This window comes from Neopelma chrysocephalum, unplaced genomic scaffold, assembly GCF_003984885.1.
Source record: "Neopelma chrysocephalum unplaced genomic scaffold, ASM398488v2 Primary Assembly neopelma1_63, whole genome shotgun sequence".
NCBI lineage: Eukaryota > Metazoa > Chordata > Aves > Passeriformes > Pipridae > Neopelma > Neopelma chrysocephalum.
The window spans coordinates 9236140-9250004 of NW_020897720.1; the positions used below are offsets into that span (position 1 = coordinate 9236140).

At 40.7% G+C, this 13865-nt stretch overlaps 1 protein-coding gene across 5 annotated transcripts in view; it reads right to left on the reverse strand.

Moving 5' to 3' along the window:
* Positions 1-13865, reverse strand: part of SGCD (sarcoglycan delta) — a 314527-nt gene that overhangs the window by 262357 nt on the left and 38305 nt on the right. Inside the window, exon 1 of one of the 5 annotated variants that reach the window (XM_027682413.1) lies at positions 9806-9883. The exons of 2 other annotated variants lie outside the window; for them this stretch is intronic. The gene's annotated coding sequence lies outside the window, so the exon portion shown is untranslated. Of the gene's footprint in view, positions 1-1518; positions 1566-9551; positions 9768-9805; positions 9884-13865 lie in introns of those variants that run through there. 2 more of the 5 variants (XM_027682410.1, XM_027682414.1) reach the window with 2 other exon arrangements.

Genomic DNA, 13865 nt, shown 5'->3' on the forward strand with positions numbered 1-13865 from the left:
TGACACAGAGGATCTCGGTGCCAGGGAGCAACAATGAATTCACAAGGGCAAAGGCTCACATCTGCTGCTTCGCTTTGAAATCCTTCCTCGCTTTTACAAACTTAACTGGAAAGGAAGCCAGAGCCCAGTGCCACATGGAGGACCCCACTGACAGCACTGTGGCCACACAGCACAAGCCTGGAGACCTGTATCTCTCAACAGCTCTAGGTTTTGAAGCATTGTTTCCCATATGTGGTTACATCGCTGATTCAAGACCTGAGTTGCCAGGAATCTCTCTTGTTGGTTGGTGCACAGTTGGTGGGATAAGAAGGTTCAAGGTGCCTTTAAATGTTAATCAGGAAAATAGGAAGAAGTAACAGTCTAATAAAGCTATCATGATCCCAGCTATGGGGGCAAACACTGGAAAACCTTTATTGAATGTGCAAACTGCTATTTAAGGGTCTCGGGGGCTTAACATGCTAATAAGGAGGCAGGGTTATGCCAAATAGGGGATTCCACAATCTATTAGCATTTCCAGTAACAGGGGTGGCATAAGGGGAAAAATAGATTTACATTTCTCGAATACAGTATTTACATTTTGGGGGAAAAGGTTTGATATATCCAGTAAGCAGGGTTATATAAGGGAAGTGTGATCGCTATACCGGAAAGAAGGATTTACACAGGAAGGGAGAAAACAATGGGATATCTGATAGCATCATGCAAAGTCTCTCTACATCCTGCTGGGGAGATCAGGACAATGGATCTTGTCTGATTCTTTAGATGGTGGGTTTTTTCCCCAGCTCCTGTGGCCCAAGGTTTCCTGTTTAATCCTAGCGGTTCCTTTTCTGTTGGTATCCGAATCTCGGACTGCAACAATGGGTCCTTCCACAATCCACAAACACAGAATCATATGAGCCCTAGAATGGTCTGGGTTAGTAGGGACCATAAAGATCATCTGGTTACAAACCACCTGCCATGGGCAGAGAATCCTTTCACTAGACCAGGCTGCTCAGAGCTCCATCCAGCTTGGCCTTGAACACTCTGGGATTGGACAACATGCTGATTTTCTTATTGGAGAGGAGATTAAAGACAAAACTGTTGCCTGTGTAAGTCTGTCCAGACATTTCTGGCAGAAACATGTTTCAGCCTTGGTCATTGCTTCACCAAACTAAGCACCAGCCTTTACAGCTGAGACTCATCCTTCTCCACAGACTGTTCAGGAGCTCCCTCTGAAATTTAACCATCAATTGTAAGGTCTCCCCTCTGCACCCAGAATTCAGGACCAGAAAAGCTTATTTAGCCAATAAAACACTACCTGTGAGCAAACACAACAGCCTTTCAGCTGTGATAGAAAACCAGATGTAAGGTAATTCTTGTCTTTATTCACACATCCTAGACTAACTGCAGTGATTTCAAACACTTGCCTGCTTTTCTCTGCAATGCATACCATATCATTACCCCCCAAGAGGCCACTTTACACTTTGCTCTCCTGCCTCCTCACTCCTGCTTTGTTGTATAAAGTTATATGGAAAATAATACCTAAGTGGCTCCGCATCCTGCAGGGAAGTTGCTTAAAACATCACTCAGTTTTTCTGAAAATTTTCATGCCACTGCAAACAAAAAAAAAAAGTCAGTCATTATACCTCAAACTTGACAGCTTTTTTCGGCATGAAAACCATAAATTAAGTAAAAAATATTTATTTATTCAAACGCATGGGTTTGCTTTCCACCAAAACACTTCTGACAGTTGCAAAGATGACAGTAACCTGTGATACCTGCTCTGCACCACCCTTGTGGCTGTCTTGTTATCTCAGGGGACCCAAAAGGTACCCTCTGAAAAATCAAATCACTCTGTCCTAATTAGAATCTTCTGAAGGCAAACTTCAATTGGGATGTACACTTCCCACACATTAAATACTAATTCAGAAAGCAGGAAGCCCTTCTTATTATGTCCTTCAGATGAGAGGTTGCAGGCTTAAAAACACCAGGTTTAAAACTCAAGCTGAAAACTCTGCTGTTTAATAATGAAACACAGCAGTTGCATTTAAGATGTTAGAGTTTTTCTAGTAATAAATAAAACCCTGACTGCAGCAAGACAGGTTTTGAGAAGCTTGCTCAAGCCACCAAGTTTTACAGAACAGGAATTTGCCCTCTTGATGCAAATGTGGAGATGATAAACACTTTTTCCTCACATAGCTGCATTTACAGGAAGGGGGTATAACTGCATTAAAGGCATCACACTCCATTTCCAGGCATGACACTGTCTTCTAGTGAAGAAGACTGGTGATCAAACACACAGTTTGTGAGCAATCAGGTCAAAATACCTCAAGTACCACATTGTCCCCCCTGCTCATCTTTGTTGCTACAGGAATATTAACTGGACTGATTTAGCTTTTCTGCAGCAAACTCTCAGCACTTAAAAACACCTCACAGTCAAGGTCATTCCAAATAATGCAAGTGTCACTGTTGGACAAGCAGAAATGGATGGAGAGGAAATGAGCCCTACAGAGCCTGTTATTCCTCTCTGATCATCTAATGCTGCGCATAATGCTAATCTAACATTTTTATGGATGTGAAATAGTCTAATGTCCATTCTTCCTGGGCAAGGCAGGGACTACCAGCAGCCAAAACATAAATTTAAGGACTATTAATAACCTTACTTCCAAAGGCAGTTAGTATTTTCATTTGTGGTTGCTTTGTACACTTTTCTGCAAAAACAGAACTTGCCTGCAGTAAGCTAGGAATTAGATATGATCCCATTTGAGCTTCTAAATTATTGATGCAAACTTTTCAGGGCAGGTATCCAGTGATTCAGGATTAACAATCTGACATTATTTTTGCCTGTATGCTTCCGAAAGCCAAAACACACTTTGGGAATTTCTGGCAGCGCGTGTGGTTTAGGCAGCAAAGCGCCATGCCCGGAAACAAACAACACCAGCAGTTAAATCACATAAGTGCTTCCTGGAAAACACTTGAACTCTCAATTTTTACCTACTTATAGGTCTGTCACTTTACTTTAAGTCTCATAGTAAAAGTACTGGTTCACCTCACAAGGAAAATTTATTTTTTACCTTCTATACAAGTGCATAACAAGGCAATGCTAACACATATTTTTATTTAATTAAATGTAATCTATTAGCAACAAAACATAAGACCTCTTTGGAACAATTTGTGTTGCTTCTAGCAGTGTGAAGCTGTAGTAATCTAAATTACTGCTACTTTCTGACATGATGTAAATTGGCATAATTCTACTAAGGTCCTGTTGACCTACACCAACGGGTTTTGTGGCTGGCTGAGCCACATAATTTCAAGCTCTCAAAAATATATTTGATATACCTCACCTGAATAACATCAGAGGCCAACTACTGTCATTTGAGCAGCATATCCCCTCCCAGTCCCCTCTCCCTGCCTACCAGACAAGGCCAGCACTAAATGGTTCCCTCTGGACACCTAAGTCATGTTTCATGGTAAGCAATAAGTACTTAATTAAGGGCTTTAATCACTTAAAAGTTGCTAGTGAAGTTGGAAAGGAGGAAACCATTTAAGTTCCTCTCTTAAATGTAATTAACCTGCGATGTTCTGCTTTTGACTAGAACAATTGCAAAGGTAGGACTTGAATTGTCATTTCAAGTCTGCTCCTCGTCCTGATGCCTCAGAGCATTCTAGCTGAATTACAGTTGTTTACTCTTTAACTTTTAACTGAAAGGTATGGCCCTGAAATATAATCAATGCTCACTTCTGAAACCCTACGATTTTAATTACCATTTCCAGACACTCTCTATCACATGTTTTATGTACAATCAATGCTGACACATAAAAGGAAAGCACTCTCACATTTTGGAATACAAGAAGTTTGTTCTTTGAGAAGAAAACAATCAATTACTGATCATCTAACTACCTCTGTGTGCATATCTATCGCTCTTCTGTTATTGCAGATTAGACGTGATTATGTCCCAAAAAAGCGAAAATGCTATAAAATTCCACTTGTGATTTGTTTACTACAAGAACTTATTTATATTCTTACTTCTGGTGATAGGATTTATTATTTTAAAATCTACACAAAGCATTGTTTCCTTTATATGGGAATAATTACATTTTGAAACACAAAAATTTGATCAATGTGTTTTGACTGCTTCCTTCTAAATCATTTTTAATATGCTGAGATCTGAATGCGTGTTGAGACATCAAGATACCACTGTGTGAGAGTTGTCATGGACCGAAAGAAAGCTCCTCATATATGTACTCTTGTTTTAATATGTTGTAGGAGGCCATGCCACAAGTAGCTTGTCATTCCCAGATTTTGGGCTTGAGTGTTTCTTTTTGTTCTGTCAGAGGTGGGGGATCAGCCTGTAATTTTTTCAAAGATGCATTATGAAGTGTCAGTAAGAAAATTACTGGCTTTAAACATGCAAGGACAATGCTTTCCTTATTAGCACATATAAATAAGAGGCGTAAAAAGCCTCTTGACAGACACTTAGAGAAAAGATGTGCCAGAACATCCACGTTCCTCAGTTCAAATGGAATCGGTTGACAGAATGCTTAAAAAAAAATAAGCCTACCTTAAATTTCTGTTTGAAATCATTAGTTAAGGTAGGTAAGGTAGGTGTACTTTTAAGTAAGTCAGTGTATCAGGTGCATTGAGCTCAGCCAACCTGCTGAAATCAATAGCATTTACACTGGCCACTCAAAGGTTATGAGCTAAGAGGTGTATATTTAGGGCTAGACACTTGAACATAGTAAGAACAAGCTCAGTTTCTTCTTACTCCTTCTTCAAAGCACCTAAAAATGCACATCATACGCACACGTGCCTCTGACAGCGACCCCGTAGTTACAGGCAAACCAGAGATTTGCACAAATGGGAGCAGCTAAACTTAGAAACAGAAGGGATGTGTAAGTATATACATCCTATGGAACACTAAATTGAGTACAAAAGTTGCATAAATCTGATTATTTAAAAAAATCAGGTCACAAATGTCAGTTTTTTCCCGGAAACAAGGACTGTAGCTCGGAATTAGCTGATAGGCAACTCAGGGTTACAAAAGATGGGTGAGAGAGCTCTGCTTATGCTAAAATCTTTTGAGTCAGCTTGGTCAAACAAAAGACTTTTCTACAGTCAATGAACCTTCAGGAATCCAAGTTACTTCCATCTTCACAACTGAAGCCACAGATACAGCCACCAATATTCCCACAGCTAATCAGTTTAGGAATTTAGGAACTTCTCTCTGAGTGCCAACAAGGCAGACAAAAGTCATCTTGCTTCTCCTGCTGAAGTTATTCACCACACACCTTGGGCTTTTACTGAACTCATTTATTTATTCATTTCAAAGAAAAACTGTCATTACATGCAGGTCTGGAGGAAAGTGGCAACCACAGCAGCCTGGCTGGGCTGTGCAGTAATATTCCACTCCTTACCTTCTCCTCTTCCTACAGCAGTGAACCTTGCATGTTAATCCCTAGAATCCTCCTTATTTAATAAATGCATTAAAGTTTATTGATTTGTAGTGACTATGAAAGGTCAAGTCAAAACAAAGCAGGAACATTTTCTAATGCACAGGGCTGTAAAGAGAAAAAAGATTCGTAATGAGAGTAAGTGGTTACTGTGCAGATTGAAGAGAAACTTCAGCCAGTCAAGTTCATCTCTAGTTGCATGGATGTAAGCAGATAATAATTCCACTTGGGCCAAAACTTTAGGCAATACTCCCTGTGGTCTTATCCTGAATTTATATTTGCGTGCTCTTGAGACAAATTTTAATCTCAAAACCTCAGACATTATTAGTATTTGTTTAAAGGCCAGGAGAAGCTTTCCTAATCTTTCATTGGGACCTCCTGTTCTATACAGACTAAAAGATGGCAGCCAAAATCTTCACCAGCCATCTCACAGGGGAAGGAGGAGAGCCAATGTCCCTCCACATAATCAGGGTATTCCAGGTCAAAAGAGGCAATGGGCAGGCAAATGAGAAGCAAGCATATTCTTCATTTTTAATATCTGTGATATGAGATCTCTCATGCAAAGTAAATTACTGAATAGTCACATTTTCTTTCTCCAGACTTTCTCATTCTACCCAAACCTATCCACAATGAAAAATGATGCTGTGATTAGAGGCATGCTTAATTACTTTTCAGCAATAAAAGTTTATGAACCCAAATTTTATCCTAGCCTGTGTATTGTCTTATTTATTTTTATATTGTCATAAATATGCAAAGCCATTAAGATGATTATTAATTGCAGCAGAATACAATTAGGTGGCTTTCTACAATAGAAGCCTTTGAAACTGTATTGTGTATTCACTGCTTTTACAGCACCTGCCTTCAATTATTTAGCTTTTCGAGGATCTCTGTTATCATGATATAATGAATGTTCTACTTAAGTAGCATCACTGCCTAAAAGAAAGAACACTGATCTATTACTACATTAAGCTCAGCCATGTAGTGAGTTGTGTCATATTATAAAACCTTCTCAAAATTGATTACCTGTAGAGCCTCACACTGTTCACAATGTTAGCAAGTCACACACTTTTTGGATGCAAATTATCATCTTTCCCTTTCCCCAAATAAATTCCTCTTTAATATTTCCACAGACTTTTACACCATTGCTACTTAATTTCCAAATTAATATATTTTAAAACATTCTGATCCAAGTCTCCCATGCAGACTGGATGAAAACAGTTATGTTGTGCCTGCACCAGGGAGAGATCATTTATAAGATTATAGACATTGCACACTATAAAACAACAAAAATCTAGTTAGCAGAGTGCCTTTTCAGGAGTTACTCCTCCAGAAAGGAAAACTCTTTTTGAAGGTCAGCAGCCTGACCTCACTGATGTTTACTGCACTGACATCCTCAGTAGACACTTAGAGGATGGTTTCAGCATCTCACTTTGGTAAAGTGGTGGCAGCCTTCATAGAAGGCAGGATATTGTTACAGCTTGCAAGAACTGACATTAACTTTTACCCTGAGATTTTTACCTCCAAAATGATCATTTGCTTTTGATTGCATGCCCCTACATCATTTTAGTCCACCCTGACCTTACTCCCGTCCCGTGTTCCTCTCTGTCACACGCTCCCGCAGGTGTCGGCGCCCGTTCCCCCCTTACAAGCCTATTAGGAGAACTGAAACACCAATTTAGAAATATTTTACCCAATTATACTGTTATCCTCTTCATCCAACTTGCTAATGGAGAGGCAACTCAAGGTGAAGAAGAAAGCAAAAACAGAGTTACAGGGCAACACTGAGGCTGCTGACGTTAATGCCGAACAAGTCAGCACGCGGAGGCTGATGGCTCCCAGGAGGGGACTGTAAGAAAGGCAGTTGCCAGCCGTGCATCAACCCAGCAGCAGCAGCAGTGAGGCACATGCTATTAGCCTGCACCATTCCTTCAAAGCGACTGTGTGGGAGACATGAAATGTGGCAAGTGCTCCCAGAAATCTCCTCAAGTCTCTCTTGGGATTCGGTGGAGTTTTATTAGTTGCTGCTTTGATAACAGTAAATCCAGCTGAAGGCACCAGGCGGTGGCGAGCATTGGACTTCAAAACTTTAGAACGTCAGGGATGGTGCTGCTCCCCTGCATGCAAAACACAACTCGTATTTCTTCCAGAAATTCTCACATTTTTCAGCCTCAGCTGCATACAAAGCCCTTCTAAGCAGCCAACCTACCACCGGTTTTCCCTCTGTGAAAAACTGAGATGTTCCTAAAATAGCATCATGTTATACTGCAGTACTATCCAACCCTGATCCTATAATTCCCTCTAAGAAGGGGGGACCCTGGCACCAGTGCTCAGAGCCCACTGGCAGCATAGGAGCCACCCACAAAGGCGCAATTTCAGGATGAAGGATTTAAGGAGGTCGTTTGAGGAGCCCTGTACAGCAGGAGAGGGACTTGTAGCTGCCCTGGTGTGGTAGTTCACTCTGACTTAGGATCTAATTACGCTTTTTCCTTGTTGTTCAGTCAAAATATAAGATACAGACCCACCACCTCATCTGAGACTACACTTCAAATTTAGGGTTTTATAACAGTATTAAAAAAAAAAATCACATTCCAGTCAACCTTTTTCTTATTAATGCTCCTTGCAAAGAAGAAGAAAAGAAAAAGGAGAAAGAAATTAAACGAGAAAATTAAAGAATAAGAGAAAGAAATTCATAGTCCTATCTGCTTTTCCTCTGGTTCAGGACAAATACCTGTTTCACAGAAACTTCAGAAGAGGAAAAAGAACTCATCATCCACATGGGACAGTCACACGTGCCAGCTACACCACACAACCTATTTCTAGAAGGTATCCAGAGCTACGAAAAAGGAGGAGGTGCAAGATGATGGAAAGGTGTCAGCGCTGTTTCTATCTGTGTAAGGCTGGGAAAAGGGTTGGAGTTGACACCAGCAAACAACCTCCTCACTTTGATCTCTTTAACCACCGATTTACAGCACGGGAGCAGCACCCACCACACCACCCTACTTGTTTCCAGTCATTAGCACATCAAGCTGGAGCTCATCCAGCCAAAATGCATGACATGAATAAAAGCAGTGATTAGCTAACAGGAGGTAAGTGAATTAGCAGACAGCATCCCTACTGTAACTGCTATTTTTTTTGCCACGTAATACCAAGATACCAAATTTACTTTCCAATTTTCTTTAATTCAATTCAAAATTAATACAGCAATTAACTACAAAATTGACAACTATGTTTTACTAGCAGCCAAGGTTTTAATTAAAAGAACTTAACACAAAGCTCTCAAAATACTTTGAGAAATAAAGATCTATTAACAGGTTAATGTGCTAAAACTTTTCATGTTGGCATAGGAAAACTTGATGTATTAGGAAAGAACTAAGCTGAAACTGAATGTTTTAATCAGATCCTAGTGACATCATTTTTACAGAAGCAATTTGGAAAATCGGAGAGATTAAAGCTGAGATCCATTAGTAAGATGGCAAGTGAATATAAACATAATTTTTGCAATTTCTGCTGATTCAATTTTAAAAATCTACAAGATTAAAACTAAGACCTATTTAAAAGATGGCAAGTGAGCACAAACTTATTACTCTTCAGACCACAGAACTTTTATATGAAAATAATCAATGAGAAATCACATTAAAGCTACTTTTCTCATTCATCAGGTTATTTGGTAAAGAAGCTAACAAAATTAAACCCCTCCTGATATGATAATATGAAATAAACATAACGTTTTCCAGATCACAAAAAACTACATTCCAAGGTACCAGTCAAAACCCAGAATCAAACTTGCAATGCAAATCAACAAAATATTATTAAATTAGACCCAAATATGGAACAAGAGACTCTGTCCTGGGTTCTGGCTGTTCTGTACCCCGGCAGGTCAAGATGCTGCCGGGAAATCAGCCAGACCGATTACTGTTACAAGAAATCTTTTATTTGGCTCTTCAAACCACTGATGTCAGCTCCTCTCGATTTTAAAAGAACATGTTACATTACAAATAAGAGCACAAACTGAAGGATTATAAGTAGGAATAAAGAAGAAATAAACCTATTACTCTAGTAGGCATCCACACAAATATTTTCACTAGGGTATATCAGATGATATAAAGCAAGATTAAGTTGGGTACCTTCCTTCAGGGTCATCAGCAGAGGATGGGAACAGGCCACGGCGGCATCAAGTTCAGGTTCTCCTCCTGCCCACCAGCCACAGCCAACAGTGCAATAACCCCTAATCAAGACCCAAACCCCACATGCAGCTGCTGCTTCCCCTTGGCTCTGGCAGAGAGCAAAAGCTGTGGGGAGCCTAAACAGCCAGATCCAGCTCACCTCAGAAAGGTACAGCACCTAACACCGAAGGTAAATTGAGGAACATAATCCTGACCCCTCGGCAACCGAAGGAAAGCAGCTGCTTTAGGCCCCAGACCAGCAATCATATCCCCACTGGTGGAGCCCAAAGACTACAGCACCACCTGAGCAACCTTCCTAGTGCTCAGGGATCCTTCTGCTTGCTTCGGATTGCAGCAGCTGTTTGTAATGAGAGCATATATCAGCACTTTATAAAGCGTCTGATACTTCCATTGCTCCCTGCCCTCCAGCCTGAGATTGGGGATTTTATTTTTCTGTGATTCTAATAGCACTGAATTAAGACACAGGTTCTGGCTGGCAGCCCTGAGTGACCTTTTTAAAGGCCCGAAATAGATTTAAACTCAAAGTCCCTGGCAAAGGAAGCCTGGCAGGCTGCTTTTACGTGGCCAAACAAGGCTCAGTCAGAGCAACACTCCCCCACAGACCAGATAGGATGAAAAGGGCAAGTCTCTTAAAATATGGTTCTGACTTTGAAATTCAGATGACAGGGCTTCTGTACATACGGTACCTGACAGCTCTCTAACACAGCAGCTCTGGTCAACCCTTGAAAAAAATTAATCAAAGTTTCCATAAAGACAAGCCTTTCCAGTTCTGCCTTCGTAACTTCGCTGAAAGGGTCCGTGTGTTCCAGCAAACAGACCCTTTAGAGGGAACAGGCAGATTGAAGCAGACATGGCAACTCCTGCAGCCTGGAGCTACCAAGTGCATTTTCTCCTCCTTTTTTAAGTTTAAATTGCATAATTAAATACAACGCATCAAATTCAACCATGAAGCAAATAGCACTCAGAACATATAGTTGAGCCTAGAATATTTAGTCATAAAAAAGTCAGCTCCTTAGAAAAATAACACAACTGGGTTAGTCAACTTTTTGTAAAAGTTTGGAGGAGGGAGGGATGATAATTTCCTGATTTAAATATTATTATCCAAGTTAAACTTGAAAATCCTGCAAATAAACTGCCCCATGTAGCAGAGGTAAGTGGTGACCAGCACAGGTTTCACAATGCAGTACTGTGCCCATCAGACCTCCACATGACATTCCACCTCTGCTCCATCATTACTCCACTTCTACCCCATCACTCTCATCCTCTGCTCTGCTGCTGCAAATGCACAGCCATTTACTGAACATAAAATATTCAGGGGAACATAAAACATCTAAGTGAATCACTGCATTGTGCAGCCCTGTGCAAAATGCCTCCAGGGACTTCTCATCTTCTGACTGTCACTTTAAACCATAGGTGGAAAAGCAAGAAGGCCAAGAAAGTCATGGGCAGTTGTTGAAATGAGCACGATGTCCTGAGCATGGTGCTTCTCTCCAAACACAGACTGCAGGAGCAGGCCAGTCACAACAGCAGGGACTGTTCCTCTCCACAACTTTGACTGTAGCAATTACGTTCAGACACGTGGAAAATTAGCACAGCTATTTCACAGACCAAGGCATCCTGGAGCTGAACTGGAAAACTACTATGCAATAAAACAGGACGTTTGTTTACCTCGAGCCTGACACCTCGCTTTTATTGTGCAATCTTCCACTTTACTAACCCAAATTGAGAGCTGGGGAAGCCCTAAAGCAATCCTGCAAGGAAACCACTTAAAAACCATCACACGCCAATAACAGAACAAATTTAATTTCATATCAGGAAGAGATGAAAAAGGGTAAATATAATGGGAACCTATTGTTTCACACCAGCCTGTGATACTCTCAGGTGTGTCAGGGAGAGAGGACTGTGAGGCTGTGTGGGGCACTTACTGCCACTATGACACCTGAATAAAAACCCATCAATTGCAATATCACTCTGTCTTGGTTATCTTTTAATTTACGGTGGTTTTTTAATCATCCCTAAATCACCATGTTATCACTTCAAAGCACAAACCTTAGTTCTTTTGTACCTTACAGCAATGGTCCCTTGTGTGCCTCCCATCATAAGTAAGGTTATTAGAGCAGCTCTTACAGCTCAGGGCCACACTGTACCAAAGTCCTGTACAAACAAGCAAAATAGTCTCTGTTCTGGACAGCTCCCCTTCTCATCATCTGCTCCTTTCCACATTTATCTTATTTTAACAAGGCAAGACCAGTTCCTATTCCTGTATCTGTTGAAGCACTGAATATGACATTGGAACTTAACAGCAACTCTAACTCATTTTGTCTAATCTGAAATTTCAAGTTCCATAAACTCATTTTGTCTAATTTGAAATTTCTATTTCCATAAAATAAAAAGTTTTGAGTGACTTTTGCTTTCAAAAAGTTTTGAAGTGAGCAGGATCCATTTAAAAAACAGAGAGAAAAGGCCTAGAGGGGATGGACTGAAAAGAAAAATAATAAATACAGGCTATAAAAGAATCATATAACAAATGTAATTGAAGCCAGTCTCTCCAAATGAATAAAAACCATCCAGCAAAAAAAAAATGTGTAAGGGTAAAAATGAAGTGTGATAGTCCTGACACCTTTGGGGCTTCAAGGGATGAGTAATGAAAAGTCCTGGATTAGAGTTCATAGAAAACAGGGCTGAGAGGGACCTCCAGAGGTCATCTAGTCCATCTCCATGCCCCAAGGCAGGAGCAGCTCTACAGATATCATTCCTGACAGATGTTTTTCTAACGTATTCTTATGATGGAGTTGCCACAACCCCCATAAGCAATTTAATGGAGTATTTCATCCTAGAAAGTTTTTGTCACAAAAGTAAATCTTACTTGCTGCAATTGAAGCCCATCATTTCTTGCCTCATCTCCTATGGACAAGGAGTCTGTTCCCTTCCCTGAGTAGTAGAAGAACAAGGCAGCAGTGTCCTGAAGGACCCAACCTCAGTGTTTTAATCTTTGCCACTGCTGCTCCCTCTACTCTATTTGGTTTGTAATACTGATTTTTTGGACTGCATACCGAGGGTAACATTGTGGTAATAGGATAGAAATTTTAACTGATTTGTCCTGTCTACAAATGGTTACTCTTGAACATAGGAGGACATGGAGTTAGTCCAGGAAAGGACACAAAGATGATCAGAGGGCAGGAACAACTCTGCTATGAGAACAGGCCAAGAGAGTTGAGGTTGTTCAGTCTGGAAAAGAAAAGGCTCTGGGGAGACCTTGTAGCACATTCCAGTACATAAAGGGACTCCAAGAGAGCTGGAGAAGGACTTCTGACAAGGACAGATAGTGACAGGATAAGGAGGAATGGCTTTCAATTGAAAAAGGGCAGGTTTGAAGTAGGGCAAGATATGAAGACATTCTTCACTGTGGGGTTGGTGAGGCACTGGCACAGGTTGCCCAGAGAAGCTGTGCCTGCCCCATCCCTGGAAGTGTCAAAGGATGGGATGGACAGTGCTTGGAACAATCTGGGCTAGTGTGAGATGCCCCTGCCCATGGCAGAGAGGTTAGAATGAGATGAGCTCCAAGGTCCTTCAAACACAAACCATTTTATGGTTCTATTGTTGATCCTCTCTTCTTTCTAAAGATGAAGGGAGGATCACAATTCTTTCTCCCACGATCACAGTGCTGGTATTTCCGTGAGGATATTAAGGCTATTGTGTCCAGCATTGCTCATCTCTCTGAACCTTTCCCTTTCAATTAACAGCTCTTGACTGTGACAATGTTAAAAAATGGGAGGTAAAAAAAAAGAAGTAGTTGTTGAGCTCAGTTTCAAGGGCCAGCCTCTAGGTAAAAAACAGGAAAAAAGCCAACTTCTCCAGTCAACTAAAAGCTGTTGGCTTGATGCAGATACTGCTCAGGAAACTAAAATGGATTGTATTACATAAGATCTCTTGTTTGACCTGTAATATTATGGCATCAAGAGTGAGTCAAGCAGGCTTTAGAGAGCAAGGAAGCAGAAGGTAGTGAAAGATATATTCTCTTAATAAACACAAAATTATAAACCAGTTATTTCTGGGTATTTATACAAGACAGCAACACCATGGGAATGAAAGCTGCGGGGGTCCTTTTATTTGTTTGGTGGTTGGGTTTTTTTCACATTCAAATCCAAAGCTGTCACATCTTCAAGCTGTTCTCCCCAAATATGCAGGCAAACATCTTTTCTGTGATGGGAGCTCAGATTTTTGCTTTATCACATCACTCTGACAGCAAAGGTA